This window comes from Ictidomys tridecemlineatus, chromosome 3 (genome assembly GCF_052094955.1).
Source record: "Ictidomys tridecemlineatus isolate mIctTri1 chromosome 3, mIctTri1.hap1, whole genome shotgun sequence".
Lineage (NCBI taxonomy): Eukaryota > Metazoa > Chordata > Mammalia > Rodentia > Sciuridae > Ictidomys > Ictidomys tridecemlineatus.
The window spans coordinates 209,244,062-209,263,191 of record NC_135479.1 but is presented as its reverse complement, the minus strand read 5'-3'; the positions used below and the strand labels follow the sequence as shown (position 1 = coordinate 209,263,191).

At 41.3% G+C, this 19,130-nt stretch overlaps 1 long non-coding RNA gene across 2 annotated transcripts; it reads left to right on the top strand.

The window, feature by feature from the left end:
- Positions 1-890: 890 nt before the first annotated feature.
- On the top strand, positions 891-19,062 carry LOC144376492 (uncharacterized). Of its 2 annotated transcripts, XR_013437031.1 has the most exons (3): positions 891-3,264; positions 3,358-8,233; positions 9,683-19,062. It is a non-coding gene; the product is annotated as an uncharacterized LOC144376492 (long non-coding RNA). The 2 variants fall into 2 exon arrangements; XR_013437030.1 differs by having other exon boundaries at positions 3,358-19,062.
- Positions 19,063-19,130: the final 68 nt, after the last annotated feature.

Genomic DNA, 19,130 nt, shown 5'->3' with positions numbered 1-19,130 from the left:
GCATCATATTACTTGGCTGTGGCTCTTAGCATAATATATTTTTAGAAAATCATGAAGTTTTATCTTTGTGCTCTTGATTTAAGTTACACCTCAATAAAAAGGTGGGAAAACAATGCCTATATCCATAAATTTTGATTTATTAGTCTGGAGTGGGACCCCCAAGCAGAGATAATTTTTTGAATGTCTTCCAGATAATTCTATATGCAGCCAAGGTCAAGTTGTTGTAGCACTTCCTAGCATGTATGAGGTTCAATCCTCAGCATCACCTAAAAATAATAAATAAAATAAAGGTATTGTGTCCATCTACAACTAAAAATAAATAAAACAAACAATAAAAAGTGCCTTGCCTGATTAGACTGAACTGAGCCTGTGGTCAAGCAGGGAACTGGTGGACTACTTTGGAAGAGAAAGCCAGCGCTACTAGATTGGTCCCTTTCCCTTCCTATGAACAGTTTTCCTTGTCCTCCCTTGGGGCCAGTGACAGGCCCAAGAGGGCTTTCAAATGGGTCAGAATGGAACTTTAAAACTGCACTGCATTTTAACCTCAAACTGACTTTTTATTCTGTTTCCCAACCACATGGTCTTCATAGCTCTAAAGGGTTATACCATACCAGGGTTTCCAAACTTTTGACTACACTTCTTCAGAAGATTATGATCAGTTTAGTGTAGCAATTCTCCATTTTTTAAAAAAAATAATATCAGGACCTCTTTTTACTCATGAAAAGTAAGAGCCTCAAAGAGCTTTTTGTGTATTGGTTATGAGCTCATCCCACAGGCTGTCTAGAAATTTTAATTTAGAAATTAAAATAGAAATTTTTTATACATAATAGTTTTGTCATACAATTAATGTTGCTGATCATCTTTCCACATATGAAATGATTTCTGTTACATAAACATTTAACCCAAATCATTATTGTAGTAATAAACTGAATCCAGAAAGACAATGAGATTTAACATCAGTATATTTTTTGTGAAAATTAACTGTAGTTTCCAAAATGAAAAAAAAATTAGCAAGATGGGTAGAATTTTTTTGCAAATCTTTAATGTCTGCCTTAATGAAAGACACCGGGGCTCTCATATCTGCTTCTGCATTCAAATCTGTTACACACATTACAAAGCCTCTGGAAAAACTCCACTGCATACTCATGAGAGAATGAGAATGAAAAAAAAAAAAAAAACAAGCAACATCTTAGTATTATTTTGTAAGTGGTTTTGATCTTATAGGCTCCCTGAGATAGGATCTTCCTACCCTAGACTTTGAGAACCAAAGTGTGTGTATGTATGAGAGAATTAGAGTAGAATATATCAGACTGCATTGCACTTGGTATGTGTAAATAATTTGATTTGACACCTCCCATGGACACTTCAGACCCTTTCTGGTTCCTCCTCTAACTACTGATGCCCTGAGCAATTTTGTATATGTTTTGACCAGATCCATGCAGTTCCCCCTTTTAGTCTACCCTGAAAGGGAGGGGTTAACACTGTATAGGACCACCTAGAGCCTGACATGGGACAGGCATCTGTGGATACACATCCCCCTGTCATCTCCCAAGGAGACTGTTCTGAGCTCCTTTCCATGAGCTGCTTAAAATCTCTCAGCCTGAGCTGGGGTTGCCATGGCATCGGTGAGCTCATCCCACAGGCTGTCTCTGCTCTGTTTTTCTCCCTCTGCTGCTCACTTTTCCTTCCTACAGTTGCTTCCCCATTGAACTGCCTACACACAGCCTTTCACAGCCTTTACCTTCAGGGGAACCCCAGCTGTTTTTATTTTCTAAAGATTATGCATCAGATATAGGGCCAGGATGCATAATGCATTTCCAGGCTGCATGTCATAATTTAAGAGAGAAGTTTGAAAGATACTGTTTTGCAATGAGCCTAAATAATAACAATAGTCTAAACAGAAAATGTCATAATATTCAGAAATGTTCTGAATATTAACATAACCGCCTCCAGTGATTAAGCTCCTCCTAGGAATAATTTAAAGTCTCTGTATGAAATCACCTAAATGTAAAGCGAGAAAATTAAAATCCAAAATCTTGCCCTTGCTAGTTTCTTGATCTGCTCTATTTGGTCCAAAATGTCTTAATTGGATGCCTGTGTTTCCTCAAGAAACTGCCATGTATAGAGATCCTTAGAGTGGGTATCACTCTTTAAACAAATTGACCCAACCTAAATTTTTTGGGTGTTCCACTTTTTCAGTCAGTAGGACATAAATAATGTCATATTAACAGCCCCAAACCCACAGAACTTAGGAGATCTAGATAAATCAATACCTATAGCAATTATCCCAGAAACCAGCATATTGTATGGTATAGATCCCCCAGCCAGTAACCTTAGTACAGACTGGATGGAATGTGGGTAAGGGAAGGTGGAAAAAGGAAGAGGAAAGAGATTCTTCTTGATTTGTCTCACCAGGACAAAGGCCAGTCTGTAGCAGTTATCACAGTTGTCAGACACTCTGTTTAACTCAATCAGATTAACTGTAGCACCTACTTTGGAGGCAAGAGGAAATTTACTTATCCCACCTTCTTTAATCAGGATAGGTTAAGTCAGGCGGTGGTAACATATAACCCTACAACTTCAGTTAACTTTTCAAAGAATAGCACTTAGAGATAGCCACTAAAGATGAATGGGGCCACGTAGACAAGGACAGTGGATGTCTCAATTGCCTGTACAGACTCATAACTGAAGACCAAGTTTCCTCTGCCCTATGCCTTGTTACCAAGTGAGCCTCAAGAGTGCCAGAGATGCGATGGAAACCTCTGTTAACAAAGGAGTCTCAGAGTTGGAAATGATGGCCTTATAAAGAATAAAATTATGGTTCTTTAACAAATACATTTATAAACCAAGTTTTATATGTACTTGATACATGAGAAGTTATTGTTCAACAGTTCCACACCAGCCTTGGGCTATTTCTGCAAACCTAGCATTCCTGAACTTTGCTTGTATAGATTACAGTCACAGGGGAACCATATGTCCAAGGCTGGAAGATGCCAGCCAAAGTCAAGGTGACTCAGATGTCACTCAGGTGTACCATTGACCAAATGATCTGCTTGTGTTATTAAAGTCTGTTTATGTGGCCCTAGCATATCATAGGCCTCTCTGTCAGCCTGTGTCAGCTGATATGGCTGTCCCAAGAGGCCCATCTTTCCATGTGATACTTTATCTTCTGATGCAACCTCCTTTGACTGTTCTCAGTGAAATCACCACAAGTCAGCATGTCCTCGGGAAAGCTCAATCAAGGACATAAGTGTCTGTCAAGATGTAAGTGTCTGTCCACCTCAGTACTAATGGAGCCAGATTTTCAAATACTACATAAACCTGAAGCCAAAATTATGCCTTCTCCCCTAAATCTAGACCTGGAGATTGAGGTGAGGAGATCTGGGCCTGTAGACCTGGAGACATGGCCACTCCGCTGCTTGCTCAGGATCCTGGGAGGTCAGGTGGAGAGCAGACCACTCCTGTGCAGTCACCCGCGGCCCGGGCCACTCTGGGTAAGCACACTCCTGCCAGGGTGGAAAGAGTGGGGGAAAGAAAATGCCAGAGGAGGCTTTCCCACTGCATCTCTATGAAGGCAGAAGTAGTTCAGTCACAGAGACAGAAACAGGAGGAGAAAAGCAATGGCTCCCTACACCAGCCACTGGGGTTGGTCTCCATTTGCCCCAATTAAACAGTACAATAAACATCTCTGTGGGTGAGTTTGTGAAATGGGGTCCTTAGGCTAGGTTCCTTATGTCAGGATTATCCCAGGATCAATAAGCTTGAAGATTTCTAAGACACTTAATATATGATACTGGACAGATCTCCCAAAGGCTTCCTCTCTGCACCCTCCCTGTTCCTCACCAACATTGGGAGTGACCCTCATATCAGGGCTGCCTTGGTTCTCAGATTCAAAGTATATGAAATGTCACAGTGTTCCCTTTTTCCAAACCTAACTAAATATACTTTGATTCCCCACTGTCCATTGTTTACAAGGATTCCAGAATCATGTTATCGTGGGGTTTCCTCACCCTCCTTTGGGTTGTTTATGCTCTTTCAAAGTAGACGAGGCATGTAGGAGCCCAGACTAGAGAACCTTGTCCCTTGCAGCAGGACAGTGAGGAGACCTCAGTTTCTTTTGGACATGCAAAGAGGGAAGGGGGAAAAGTGTGTAGAGCATTTATAAAGTATGTTTAAAAGGGGAACACACCCTTTTTATATCCTCTTTCCTACTGCCTGCTATGTGGGTTTAATGGCAAATTGCAGGCATCCTCTTGGACTATGGAGTGTCCTAAGGAAAGAAGCCATGCAGTAGCAGAGCAAAAAGAGAGATCTTGAATCCTGTCATCATACCATGACGAGCTATCCCTGGACTTGACATGAGAGAAATTTGCTTCTATCTTGGTTCAGCTATTGTTATTTGGGGTTATCCTCTCAGAGCCAAATCCAAGGCTAACTAGACAGGCCCCTTCATCAGGCACAGAGATTGCTAATTGCCAGGAGGGGGCCCACATGTCTATTCTCCACTTTGAAGTGGCCAGGAACCACCCAAAGCTGTGCAAATGCAGGTTCCCAAGTCTAGTAAGTCTGGAAGGCCCCGCGACCTGCATTTTCAACAGCATCCCCAGAGACAGATGGGGGTAGGACATGGACCACATGTTGAGAGATAGTGAGTCTCCAAACCCAAAAGCCTGGGTAGAGATATCTCTGGGCTATAGAGTCTCTTTCTCTGCACAAAAGCTATTCACTGGCCCCTCCAGCCCACCTCTCCCCAGACATACACACACACTGCCACTCCTCGCCCCCACAAAGAAAAACTTCACAGTGGGAAGGAAAGTCACCCATATTTCTTTTTTTTTTAAGAGAGAATTTTTTAATATTTATTTTTTAGTTTTTGGTGGACACAACATCTTTATTTTATTTTTATGTGGTGCTGAAGATCAAACCCAGCGACCCGTGCATGCCAGGCAAGGGTGCTACCGCTTGAGCCACATCCCCAGCCCTTAGACACCCATATTTCATCTTTGGTGACTCTTTAGCGGCAAAAACTGAGCAAAATACTGTGAAGTGGCTCAGTTATTACTGCCCATCCCACTTTTGCTAATAAAATAAGTAAAGGAATGGTATGTAATTTTAATTTGTAAATTTGAATACTAATAAGGTTCAACACATTTATTCAAGTAGTGAATAAATATGCGTAGAAATGGCCAACCTCCAAGGAGCAAAGTGAAGAGTTTGGTTTTGGCATCCATCCGTTCTAAGTTTAAATTCCAGCTCCATCCACTGTGTGACCTTTGGTAGGGTACTCTGCCTTTCTGAGCTTCAGTTTCTTCATCTGTAAAACCAACACCTAAGTACCGGCTACTAAGAAACATGAAATCAATAAGAGGGTTAATACCGTGCTGGCCCACAGCTGGCCCTTAAGTAATGGCGATCATTGCTATGTCCCGGGCTTTTCCTCCTGTCCCCGGCTTTTCCTCCTGGACCCCATGCTTCATCTCCATCAATTCTTGCCCACCACTGTATCAATGCCCGGGCCGCCCTAATGAATTGCCTGGAGCTGGGTGGCTTACAACAGCAGCAAAGCATTCTCTTGCAGTTCTGAAAGTCAGAAGTCTGGGAAGCTTCAGGGACATCAAGGTGTGAGCAGGGCTGAGTGCCCTCCAGCGGCCCAGGGGAGAGCCCTGGCCTTACCCAACTTCTTTCTGGCTGCTGCACTCTTCACCTCAGTGTGGTCTTCTTCTCAGAGCATATCAAATTTCCCTGGGCCTCTCTCCTGTGAGGACACTTCTTGTTGGATTTAGGGCCCACCTGGGTAAACCAGGCTAATTTCCTTCTGATGAGATTCTTAACATATTAAGAATATGTTACTGGGGATTGAACCCAGGGGCACTCAACCACTCAGCCTTATCCCAGCCCTATTTTTAATTTTAGTTTTTAGAGACAGAGTCTCACTGAGTTGCTTAGCGCCTCACCTTTGCTGAGGCTGGCTTTGGGCTGGTGACTCTCCTGTCTCAGCCTCCCAAACTGCTGGGATTACAGGTGTGCACCACCGTGCCTTAACATAATTAACTCTTCCGTGTAATTGAAACAATTTAGGAATTAGGATCTTGCTTCTGCCTTCCTCCTCTCCCACCTCTTCGCCCTCCCTGCAGACCTCAATTCCCTCAGAATAGCTTTTCCTGTTTCTCCAGAGTGAGTCCAATCCCTGTCTCACAGGCAGCTCCTTCTCTCTCTGTGGAGACTCTCACACGTGTCATTTCACATGGACCCATTTGTGCAAAAAGCTGCACCAGGCCAGGGATCCTGTCTGTCCTGTCCTTATCCCCAAGCCTGGCTCAATATCAGTACACAGGAGAGCTCTCGAGACATACCGTGGGAGGAACAAGTAGTCCAAGTGGAGAGGGAAGGAAAGAGCAGGTAGCTGCCTTCCCCCCAAAGCACTGGGCTGCCGGGCCCTGGCTCAAAAAGGTGGGACAACAGATGGAAGGATATTGACATTGGTCTTGACATTGTTTGGCTGCCTTATCTCTGAGGTTTGATGCCTGAACTGTTCTTCCACTTCTCTTCGAGAGAACTTTAAGGAAGAACCCAAGAGAAGAGAAACCACAGGCCTGTTCAGTCAGAGGGGACACGGAATGACATAGTGGCATACCCACTAAGTCAACCTTCCAAACGTGCCGCTGAGCTACCAGGACAGGCGAGCAAGTAGAAGGGCTTTCAGAACAGTCCCTTCCACAGGGAGAGAAGAAAAATCCCTCCCAATCTTGCAGTGCATGGTTTTCAGGCACAGTCAGCCAGTGTCTGGGACTTCTGTGTGGCCTCGCAGGTAGGAAGTGTCTTTCCTCTCTCTAACCTGTTCCCCACCCCATGCTCCTCTGTCACCCCTGCTTGGCTGGACTAACTCCCCACAGGGCCCTTTCCAACTTTGCCCCTCTATGTAGGAAACAGCATGCATGGTCAAGACACTGAGCTTTGGATCAGAGCAGATCTGCCTCCTTGGCAGGTGAGGACTTGGAAGACAGTTCACCCCTAAACCTCTGTCTTCTCATCCATGAGGTGGAGGAAGTTACCTCTCTCAATTATCCCAAGGGTTGACTCAGGTTCTGGTGGGAGAAACCTCGAGAATTTCCAGAGCCTGACCCACGGTTATCATTGCTGATCCCTGTACCTTTCCTGCTCCCCAGCACCCCAGAAGGACTCAGCACTCAGGGTGCTCTGCACACACTGCTCCAAAAGCATCCTTGGCTATTTTATTTGCCTTCACAGAGACATGTCTGATTGACCTTGGGTCCCTAGTGCCTATGGTTGTTTATATATAAAGCAGGGGAAAAATCAGAGGTTCTATTTGGAATCATCAGAACTGTTATGGTTAAATTGTTTCAAAGGTGCCATAAAAGAGGTGTAAACTGTTTTTCACATTTTTAGGAAACAAATGGTTTAAGGACCTAAATATTTAGAATTATCCACATGGAAATCCTGTCATAATAATAAATGACTAGAAAGCCATCAGTATTTGCCTTCGACTTTCAAATTTTGATGAGTCCTTTAAGCTTTTTTTCCCTAAAATTACTCAAGTTTATGAAACTGGTCTGATCGTGGTTTCACAGCAAATTTTCCCTCTTCATCTAACATGAAGATTAAATTTGAAGTGTTTAAAAGATAGATGAGCCGCTACAGGACAAAAAGGTAATTAGAAATGATGGCCATTGTCCATGAAGGCACACAAATTAAGGGATTGTCACCCAGGACAGCGATTCTATCAGTGATGAATCTGGCATTTCACTTGACTACCTATCCAGTACAATTATGGGAGAGTACCCAAGTTGACCCAGTGAACAGACAGCTTGGGCCATTCGTCTCTGGCAGTATGGCAGAGAGAGATGACCTTTACTTAGCCTTGAGAATAACTCTGCCCCTTCTCCTGGCCAAAATAAGGAAAATATGCCAATGCCTATTGACAATCCATTTGCAGAAGTTAGTGAATGTTTGGTCTAAGTCAATGATATCTTTGCCTTTTTGAACTTTCTTTTACAAAATAAAGGTCTTCCATAGGCCACCTAGGACACTGGACAGGACCACACACCAAGGATGGATGCATGACAAATTTATAAGTAATTTTTATTTTATTTTATTTTTTTAGTTTTGGCGTTTTGGTTTTCTTACTCAAACAGTCATCTAAATGAACATAGAGAGATACCAAGTTGCCTCCGCCACTTTCTTGCTGGATAACAATCTACTTTCATTCCTTCAGGTATTTAGAAAATGTTGATTGTTGTCAGCAGTCCAACAGATAAATGGTTCCAAAACAAATCCTAAATCAAGCACTGCTTCTAGATTTAACCCCTTCCCTCCCAAAGAGGCCCGTGGAATGATTTGTGCAAAGATGTGAAGTAAACAATATCGGATCCGATGTCCAACCCTTCAAAGAAAAGGGTTTCAGGGAAGTTAAATCCCCAAACTTGCCCTCTTTTTCACCCCCTCAGTCCGTCCTTATCAGGACTTTCTTGTCACCGACAGGATTAGTGGTCATCACTTCAACAACTAAATCAGAATTTTCGTGTTGGGTTAATCGTGACAATGTCATGAGTCAAATAGCTTATGTGATTGAAAGGCACGGACGAAATCCATCAACCACACACGCTGTGGGCAATAGACTCACCAGAAATGTTCTTGATTAAAAGTTGGCCAGATATTGGCAAAGTTTATTACAAGATGAGAGAATTTTAAATCTACATAAAAATGAATATGGAATAGTAACTGTTGACTGATTTTTAAGATACTTTCATTGTTCATTTATAAGATTCATTTATTTTAAGTAAAAAAATTATTGTAGATCATTTTAAAACCACAGAGAATAAACAAAAAAAAAATGCCTAATATCACCCCTAAGCCATCTCCCAAAGACAATTGCTCTTAAAAGTCTGATATAAAACCTTCTAAGTTTGTGTGTTTATTTGTGTGTAAGTAGTTAACAAGTAATAATATCATACTGCAAATACAATTAAGTGTGCCTCATTTTTTAGACATTATATTGTGCCATTATATACTTAATAAGGGTATAATATTGCTTCCTATGGATGTGCTATAATTTATTTCACAAAGTCCTTCTTATTAGACTTCAAGGATGAGTTTAAATTTTCATTTTTACAAATGTAATAATGAAAAATATTCTCATATAAAAGTCTCTGTCTTTATTTCTGATGATATTCTGGAGAGAGATATTCTTAGAGACATAAAGAGATAAAATTCGGGCTGGAGTTGTGGCTCAGTGGTAGAGCGTTTGCCTAGCATGTGTGAGACACTGGGTTCAATCCCCAGCACCACATTTTTTAAAAACTGAATAAACAAAATAAAGGTATTGTGTCCATCTACAACTAGAAATATTTTTAAAAGAATATAAATTTCATAAAAGCTCTTGCTGAGATTGTAACCTCAGTTTTACATTCCTATCAGCAAACTCACCGTTCGCTTGTCAACACAGAGTGCTGATAACCTACTTATTTATTTTAATATGCGTTTTATGCCTCTCATGCTTCAATTATTCAAGAAAGCGATAGTGAGTCTTCCACATCATTTTCAGAATAATGAAATAAGTGCAGAGAAATGACAGACCATGGGTAGATGACAGCCTGTGATTACTTAGGAATTTGCTTAAGACTTATTTAAGTAGCCAACTTATAGGAGGTGCTTTTTCTGACAGCCCAGGAGACAGAAATCAGGTTTCTTCACACACGCCACCTCTCAAGATGTACTTTTTGCTCTCTGAAACCTGAGGTCCTCAGGCCCGACACAGGCTGCACCTGGACTGCGCTCACCACCAATGCTGCCTCTGTAATGTGTCAAGTAGAAAGTGAGTCTTGCCTCAGCTCAGGGTCTTAATTGGATCTGTGAGTCATTTTCTCCTCAGGCACCCCAGCTTTTGAATGAGATCACCCCACCTTGATGCCCCTGCCATCTTGAGTGCTACAAGGCTGCCCAAAAGGATCAACCAATAAGTCACACTCAGGAATGAGGAAGAGGAAATGTTGTTACAGTGACTGGGGAGGCTGAGGCAGGAGGATCACATGTTCAAGGCTAGCCTCAGCAACTTAGCAAGACTCTCAGCAACTTAGCAAGACTCTCTCAAAATTAAAAATAAAAAAGGGCTGGGAATGTTGCTCATTAGTAATTAAGGAAAAAGAAGAAGAAGAAGAAGAAGAAGAAAGAAGGAAAGAAAAAAGAAAAAGACACAACAATCTCTCATGCCACCCAGAGCAAGGAGGCTGCTGGGCATCAGAAATTCAAAGGAACCAAGAATGAGCTAACAGAACTCCTGTCTGCTTATCTTTCCTCCTCTGACCACATCTGTTTCATTTCATCTCTGCAGACCAGTTACTCCACTCCCTAAGGCCAAATTCTCTCCATCCCCAGCTCCTCAGTGCTTCAGTTACAGGCTCAGTCAGTGACCAGAATGGCTTTTCTTGTGAACCGAGTGATGATCTCCAGAGAAGAGAGAACTATTGGGTATAGGCTCTAAAAAAGTTCTGCAGCAGGACACATGAAAGCATTAATCAGAATTCTTCACAGGCTGATGCCAAAATTACAGGTGAATCTCTTTCTTTTCTGGAGAAGTTGCCAGAATAAAAAAACCTATTATGAGGTTGGATGTCACTGCCAATCTACATAAATCATGGTATTTCTTTGACTAATAAGAAACAATGTTTTTTTTTTTTATTTGGACTTGAATTTTGAAGAGATGGTACACCAAATAACAACTAGGTCAGTATAATAAAGAAAAGGCACGGTCCCAGTCCCTGGGGTCTTGACTATTTAGAAGCCATTTGGAAAAATTTTTATGTTACTTTTACTATACCTGCTGTGTTTTACATAATTATCTCCCAGGGATCCGTGTATTATCTCCAACCCTTGGAGCTATTGGGAGATGGTGGAAGTTTCAGGGGGTGGGACATAGTGGAAGGAAGTTAGGTGGCTGTGGGTGTGCCCTTGAAAGGGACACTGGAACCCTAGCTCCTCCTGTTCCTCTCTCTGTGTCCCAGTTGTCGTGGGGTAGTAGCTTGCTTCAGCACTTACTCTCCATCACCATGTCCTGCCTTGCCACAGGTCTAAAGGAAATGGGGTCAAGAGAGCATGGACCAAACCCTCTGAAATGATGAGCTGAAATAAACTTTTCCTCCTAATAAGTTGATTTTCTCAAGTATTTGATTACAGGAACTGTGTTAGACAGCTTTTGCCACTGTGAAAAAATACCTGAGAAAATCAACTTACAAGAGGGAAGATTTATTTAATGCTGTCTCCCGGTCACGTTTTGAATGTTTTGTTGACTGCATAAGACAAAGACGGAAAAGACTGCTGAGATGGCTGAGGTGACAATGATGGCTGATGAGGTGGTGAGCTAGGTGGAGGTCAGATTATACCGACAGTATTTTGGTAACTGAAATAACTGACAGCAGAGAAACTGTCAGGATGGGATGAGCTTTGTGGCCTTCTTTTGTGTGCAGAAAAATAATCGTGTCATTTTCAAGGTCAATTTTCTTAAAAAAAAAAAAAAAAAAAAAAGCTGCTTGAAGAGTGGGAAGAAGGAGGGAGGGAAATGGTTTCAGCATTTCATTTAAAAAAGGGCCAGTCCTGGAGGCATTTGCTCTAATGCAGGATTCAAGAATTAGAAGAGGAACACACATAGAAAATCCAGTATTTAGGCCAGAATGCTTTTCTTTGGCAGAAGGCAAATGAAGAAGTAAACACACACTCACAGGTCCCTCGAGAATACTTTTGATAAACATCAGCCACTCTTTGCAAGGACAAGCTCCTGCTTATGAATAACAGCATTGCAAATCAGAATAAAATTCAAGAAGCTATCCAACAACCCAAGGCTGAGTGGACAAATCTGGCCTGAGGATATAGCTCAGTTGCTAGAGTACTTGCCTTGCATGTGCAAGGCCCTGGGTTCAATCCCCAGCACCAAAAAAAAAAAAAAAAAAAGAGTGGAAAAATGAATAACAACATGTGGCATATTCCTGCAATGCATATTATTCAGCCAGATACAGGAACAGTGTACTGATAAATGCTTCAAGTTGTGTGAACCTTCAAAACATCATGCTTATGAAAGAACCAGTGACAAAAGGCTGTAAAGTATATGATTCCACTCACAGGAAAGTCAATATGAGGATATTTACAAAGACCAAACGCACATTCGTGCCTGGCACACATACAGATGGTACCTGCCTGTAATTCCAGCTACTCTGGACTCTTGCAAGTTCAAGACCAGCCTTGGAAATTTAGCAGAACTCTGTGTTAAAATAAATAATAAAGCTGAGCACAGTGACGCTCACCTGTAATCCCAGCAGCTTGGGAGGCTGAGGCAGGAGGATCACAAGTTCAAAGCCAGCCTCAGCCACTTAGCAAAGCCCTAAGCAATTCAGTAAGAGCCTGTCTCTAAGTACCAAAAAATATAATAATAAATAAATAATAGAAAGACTGGGGATGTAGCTTGGTGGTAGAGGGTCCCTGAGGTCAAAAGAAAAGAAAAATTTTAAAAAGTAGATTCCTGGCTCTTTGAGGACTGGGGTAAGGCCTCAGGAGGGCTGATGACTAAATGATAAGGGAGTTCTTTTTGGACATGATGGAATGTTCTACAGCTGATGTGGGGATGGTTTTACACACGACTGTGAAAATCCTAAATTGTACAATTTGTAAAATTTACAACAGTAAATTGTACAATTTATATGGTAAATCAGGGAGTATATGAATTCCATCTCAGTACAGTGGCTCTAAAAAATGAATTAATGAATGGGTAAAAACAGAAACGACAACAATAGAAAGCTAAGTCACCCATGTTTAGACCGTCCTGAACATGTGCAAAACTAACCCTAAAAACTGAGAAGAACTGGTTGGCCTGGGGGACCTCTTGATAAAGCTCTCCCAGCTGGTGTTGCCTAGTTATGCCAAGGGAATTTGTATTCATTGTATTACATCTTAGGCACCACATGACAGTTTTAAATGGTATCCCGAAAACATAGGACCCAAAATAATCTCTTTCCCCTTTAAACCCAAGCACGTTGGTGATTAGTTGTTCTCTCTCTCTTTCCATTGAATATTTGCCATTTGACAAATGCTGTAACAAGTTTTTTCACAAATCACATTTTGGGACATGTCCATAGTTTATCAAAGCATGAAAAGTATGACCAAATTCGAGAAGCCCATCTGAGCTTGGCAAATATAATTTCTTCTCTACTAACAGCAAATAAGAATGTCAGAAGTTGTGGCGATTTTTAAAGCCAACCAAAATGGTCAGTAAGGAGGATCCAGTAAGTCTTCTGAATGCTAAGAGCTGGGATTGCTGCTGCTCTGGTTGGAGCACCAGACTGTGGCAGAAAAGACGCAAAAGGTGTCATTTGCTTATCATGTAAATTCAGAGACACCGTGGGTACTGTTCAGGAGGCTGCTGCTTCTGCATGCTAACAAGTGTCCCAGATTTGGAAAATACGGAGAAACTACAGAAGGAATCAGAACAAAAAGAAGCTGAAGGCACAAATACAGCCCTCCTCCAGCCTGGTCCAGGAGCAGGGAAAAGCTCTTGAGGTCTCAGGATCCTCGACTTCCATGGGTAGGCAGCAAACCAAAGGGACCCTTGTTTTCGTAGAAAGTCTCCAAAAACAGGGGGACACCCAGTCCCGAGACCAAGAAGCAAAATTCACATGGAAGTCCCATAGGAAGTTTGGTTACTTGGAGGCAAACCTGCCAAATGCTCAATGTCTTGAAAACACTTTACTGGCAGAGGTGGAGCAGAACCACAGTCCCCTGGTGTGGATTTGGATGTCAGGGATGGACTAGGACAAAGGAGAGCTGCTATTATTATTATTATTATTATTTATGAAAAGTAAACTGATTCCAGACTTTAGGGGGAAATTGGAGAAACAATGTTTTCTTTGAGCCAAAGCTATGTTCATTCAGACTCCACCCAGGGGGGCTGTGGGGATGCCAGGAAACCCCTACGGGGCACATTTCTCCAGGGCTGAGCGGGTCAGTGGTGATGCCTTCCCTGGAGGACCTCTGTGGGGTGTGGCTCGGCAGCTCCATGACTGATCTTCCATTGTGCTGCCTAGAACAGTGTTTGCTCAAGTCAGCTCTGAAGGGGAATGGATGTGTGTTTATATTGGGGGAAATTCTGCATTTAGGCATGTTTACACTGAAACCACTTCAAGAGGCTTTTGAGATTTTAGCAAAATAAAATGATTTATACTGAAACTAACCATACACATACCCTGTGACCCAGGAACACTCCTAGATATACTCAGCAGAAATGTGCACAAAAGACATAAAAATGTTCATTGCGTTATTATTCTTAATAGCCAAAAGGCTGGAAGCAATCCAAATGTACGTTAACAATAGAATGGATAAATAAATAGTGATATATTCCTACAACAGAATGCCACAGAACAATGGGTGACTCTTATGTACAGTGTCAAGTGAAAAAAACAGGCAAAATTGAATACATGCTACATGATTGATACCATTTATATGAAATCAAAATTGGGAAAACTAATTTATAGGATTGCAAGTTAGCTTTGAAATGGTCTAAATCAGAAAACTATGCTACATGTAAATCAACAATGCCATCAATAAAATCTGAACAATATAAAAAAAAAAGAATTTAGAATAGTGGTTACCTTTGAGGAGAAGAGTAAGGGAAGCAGCTGGTGTTGTGGAAGGTGTGTTATATGAAAAAGTAAAAAGCACTTAAGATTTGCTTGTTTGTCCGTATCTGTTGTGTTGATAAGAAATGTATTTTTTTTTTTAGAGAGAGTGAGAGAGGAGAGAGAGAATTTTTAATATTTATTTTTTAGTTTTTGAGTTCTCGGCGGACACAACATCTTTGTTTGTATGTGGGGCTGGGGATCGAACCCGGGCCGCACGCATGCCAGGCGAGCGCGCTACCGCTGGAGCCACATCCCCAGCCCCCAAGAAATGTATTTTTAAATAAAAATGTTTAACTGTCTTTTAATGACCTGTGTGGTGACTGTATAGTAGGAAACCGATATACTGTTGTAGAAAGCTATATAAAACCACTGAATTTCCAAGTGAAGTGTTTGATGAACCTGGAGGGCCCAGATTACAACAGCAGGGACCACTACTGCTTGGCATTATTGGTCTCCAAAGCCCATGTCTTAACACCTAACTTAAATTGGGTACTGACTCTAACATATTCTTTAACAACCTCACCTTGAGGAAAAGTCATTTGAGAAATGTGCTTTGAACACAAGACAGAAAGATCTTGTCTAAAGATGGCCTGGGTCTGGGCACCTGGTCTTCCCTGGGTGTCTTACTTTGGAATTGAACTCATTATCCTAAAAGTACACCTGGGACCTCTTTACCTTTGTGTGATGGATGGCTGAGAGGTCATGAGTGCCTGTCTTCAGAAGACAGGATTTGATGAATAAACCCAAGAGAGTCGAAACTAAGAAGGGTCACTTAAGAAACTAAATGCTTTTTCGTTCGTTCTTTCTTTTTTTTTTTCAGAACTTTTTCCTTTGGGTTACTTTTAAATATTTAAATTTTGAAAACACACACACACACACAAAATTACACTATTTCTTTCATGGCTCCGTGGCTAAAGAAAAAGAATTAGTGGGCTGGGATTGTGGCTCAGCGATAGAGCGCTCGACTAGCATGGGCGGGATCCGGGTTCGATCCTCAGCACCACATAAAAATAAAGGCATTGTGTTGTGCCCATCTACACCTAAACGATAAATATTAAAATAAAGAGAAGAAAAAGAATTAGATGTCGTTATTATTAAGTGTCTAAGCTTTTTAAAAATAACTTTTTGTGGAGTAATTTATATATTATATATTCATTTATTGACACATACAATTTAAAGATTTTCATAAACTTCTAGAACTGGGCAACAATCAATCACCATAATGCAGTTTTAGAACATGTCCTTCGCCTCAAAAAGCTTCTATTTGCTCATCTATAGCTAATCTCACTCCCACTCCCAGGTCTAAGCAACCACTGTTTTGCTTTCTGTTGCTCTAAATTTGCCTTTTGTTGACTTTTTTGCAGATGGAATCACACTGTCTCATCTATTATGTCTGATTTTTTTCACTTAGCATAATGTTTTCACGTTTTAGCATCTATCAATACTTCATTTGTTTTTGTTGTTGATTAATACCCCATTAGACCACTAATATACTCTAGTCCATCCTTATCCTCAGGGGACACCTTTGAAGACCCTCTAAGTGGATGCCTGAAACCCCAGTTAGTACTGAACACCAAATGCAAGCACTGCCATACCACAACAGTCAACCTGACAACTGAGATGGCCACTAAGTGACTAATGGGCAGGTAGCATATACAGCATGGACACATTGGACAAAGGGATGGTTCATATCAGAGCAGGACAGCATGAGATGTCATCACTCTACTCAGAACAGTACTACTAATAACAGTGCATGAAAGCACAACGCTAGAACAGAACTGAAAACTTACAAACTGTTTATTTGTGGAACTTTCCATTTAATATTTTTGGATTATGCTTGACTGCAGGTAGTTAAAACCATGGAACATAAAACTTTGAATGGGGGGGGATTACTATACCACATTTCACATATCCATTCACCAGCTGATGCACATTTGGATTGTTTCCAATTTCAGATTATGAATAGAGTTTCTGTGGACATCTGTTTAAATGTCTCTGTGTGGACAAATGTTTTCATTTCTCCTGGGTATATTCCTAGGAGTGGAGCTGCTAGGTTGTATGGTAAATTTTTCTATAACTTTTTTTTTTTTCAGGGCTGGGGATAGAACCCAGGGGCACTTAACCACTGAATCACATTTCCAGTTCTTTTTATTTTTAAGACAGAGTCTCTAAATTGTCAGGGTCTTGCTAAATTGCTGGGGCTGGCTTTGAACTTGTAGTCCTCCTGCTCAGCCTTTCAAGTTGCTGGGATTGCATGTATTTAACTTTTTAATGAATCTGCCATCTGTTTTCCAAGGTGGTTGTGCCATTTTATGTGCCCACCAGCAATGTACAAAGGTTCTAGTTGATGCATAGCCCTTCCAATATTTACTATTCACCTTTTTAAAATTGTGACCTAGCAATCCCACTACTGAGTATTTACACAAAAGATTTGGAGTCAGTATGTCAAGGTGATATCTGTATTCCCATGTTCAATGTAGAACTTTCACAATAGCCAAGTTATGAAATCAACTAGGTATCCATCAACAGATAGATGGATAAAGACAAGGTGACATATACATAACAGAATAGTATTCATCCTTAAAAAAGAAGGAAATTCTGTCATTTTCAACAACATGGTTGGAACCAGAGAACATACGTTATTTGAAATAAGCCAGACACCGAAAGACAAGCACTTTATGTTAAGTTTCATACCAAGGAATCTAAAACAACTGAACAGAGGTCAAGTTTGGAAAAGCAGGGAGACCATGGTCAAAGAATACAGTGCCTCACAAGGAATAAGGGTGATCTATTGCATAGCAAGGGAAATGTAATTAATAATAGCATATTGTATATTTCAAATGGCTTATAGGATTCAGATGTTCTCACCATTAAAAATGACCCAAAAAAGGAAAGGAAAGAAAAACAAACAATAGATTGCATTTTAGACTTTCCAACAATCCTCTTCTAAGGAAGTCAAAACCATTTTCAGTGTTTTAATATCCATTATTTTCATGATCATCAAAAGTGCATTGATGGGGGCTGGGGTTGTAGCACAGTGGTAGAAGGCACTGGGTTCAATTCTCAGCACTGCATATAAATAAATTAAATAAAGGCCCATCAACAACTAAAAGAAATGTCTTGATCTTTCACTAGCAATTCTATAAAAATGAGTCACGCTGCATGATTCAGACTGCAGGAAGTGATAAATCCTCCCTCTGGGGTTTCTGTGAAGGACAATTTTCCTCTTGCTGGGATATAGCATCTTCCTATCACAGAAAAAAAACAAATCGCTTAACCAATCAAACAAAAGCCCAGTGGATTGTTCAACACACAAAATCAAATAGTGGAAATCTCAGTAAATTCTGTAATCAGCACAGCAGGGCTGCACCATAGAAACCGGTAGGAGTGGTGACAGGTGGCCTGTGGTCAGTGCAAGTCAGTCTTGTGAAGGAAGCTGTCCCAGCCAGAGGAGAGGAAGCCAGGAAGAGGGACCTCTTATAAGATAGGGGTTCGGTTCTCAGAAGTGATGCTCTCTGTGACTGGGGTTTTCTCGGTGTGTCAAGGGATGAGTGTGAGAGCCCACTGGAGCCTGGCTAAGTTCCTAAAAACTTGATGGAACCTCAGAAGAGAATTCTAGACTTCTGCAGGATCCTCTATGGGATTAAGTGTCCTGGGTCTCCTTTCACAGTTCCTTTTCACAGCCCATTCCCAAATGAAGTAAGCTCCTAAGTCCTGTCACAAGATGCCAGTTCAGCAAGAACGAGGAGTCTTATGACCATGGCCACTTGCTGGCCCCCACGACACCTCTGAGCTCAAACTGATTCTCAAAGGCCTCACAGAAGAGAGTGGCGTTTTTGACAGCCTCGTTCTTTTCTTCTGGAACTTCTTGGTCCATGCTCACATCTCCCCAGTTCTCAAGTTATTTTCTGTCTAGAGGACACCAAAGCTACAGGTAGACTTACAAAAACGGTTCTCTTGCTTCTACTCCTAGCAACACATCAGCAGAAAGGCCCATGTGTCCACCAACAGCCATAGATAGGACAGGCCAAAGCCGTGTTTTCTACCATCCATCAAGTGGGAAAAGAGCCAAATATTCATCAACAGGAGAATGAGAGAATGCTGTGTATTCACATGGAGCTCCATCAATCAGTGGATGAGCTATTCACAATTTCGCATTATAATACAGACAATTCTTACAAACATATTAGAGCAAGAAGCCAGAAACAAGAGCACAGACCATTTGAATTCATCAATACCAAGTTCAAAACCAGCAAATCAAATCTGCAGTGTGGGCGGGAGTGGAGATTTAGAAGGGAGAACGAGGGGTCATCCTAGGGAAATGGCTGTGTTTATATGAGTGTCTTAACTTGCAAAAAATATACCAAGCTTATGACATCTGCAATTTTCTATCAGTGTATTGTTATTCATTAAAGAGTTTACATTGAAAAACCAGCTTAGAAGGAAACAGGA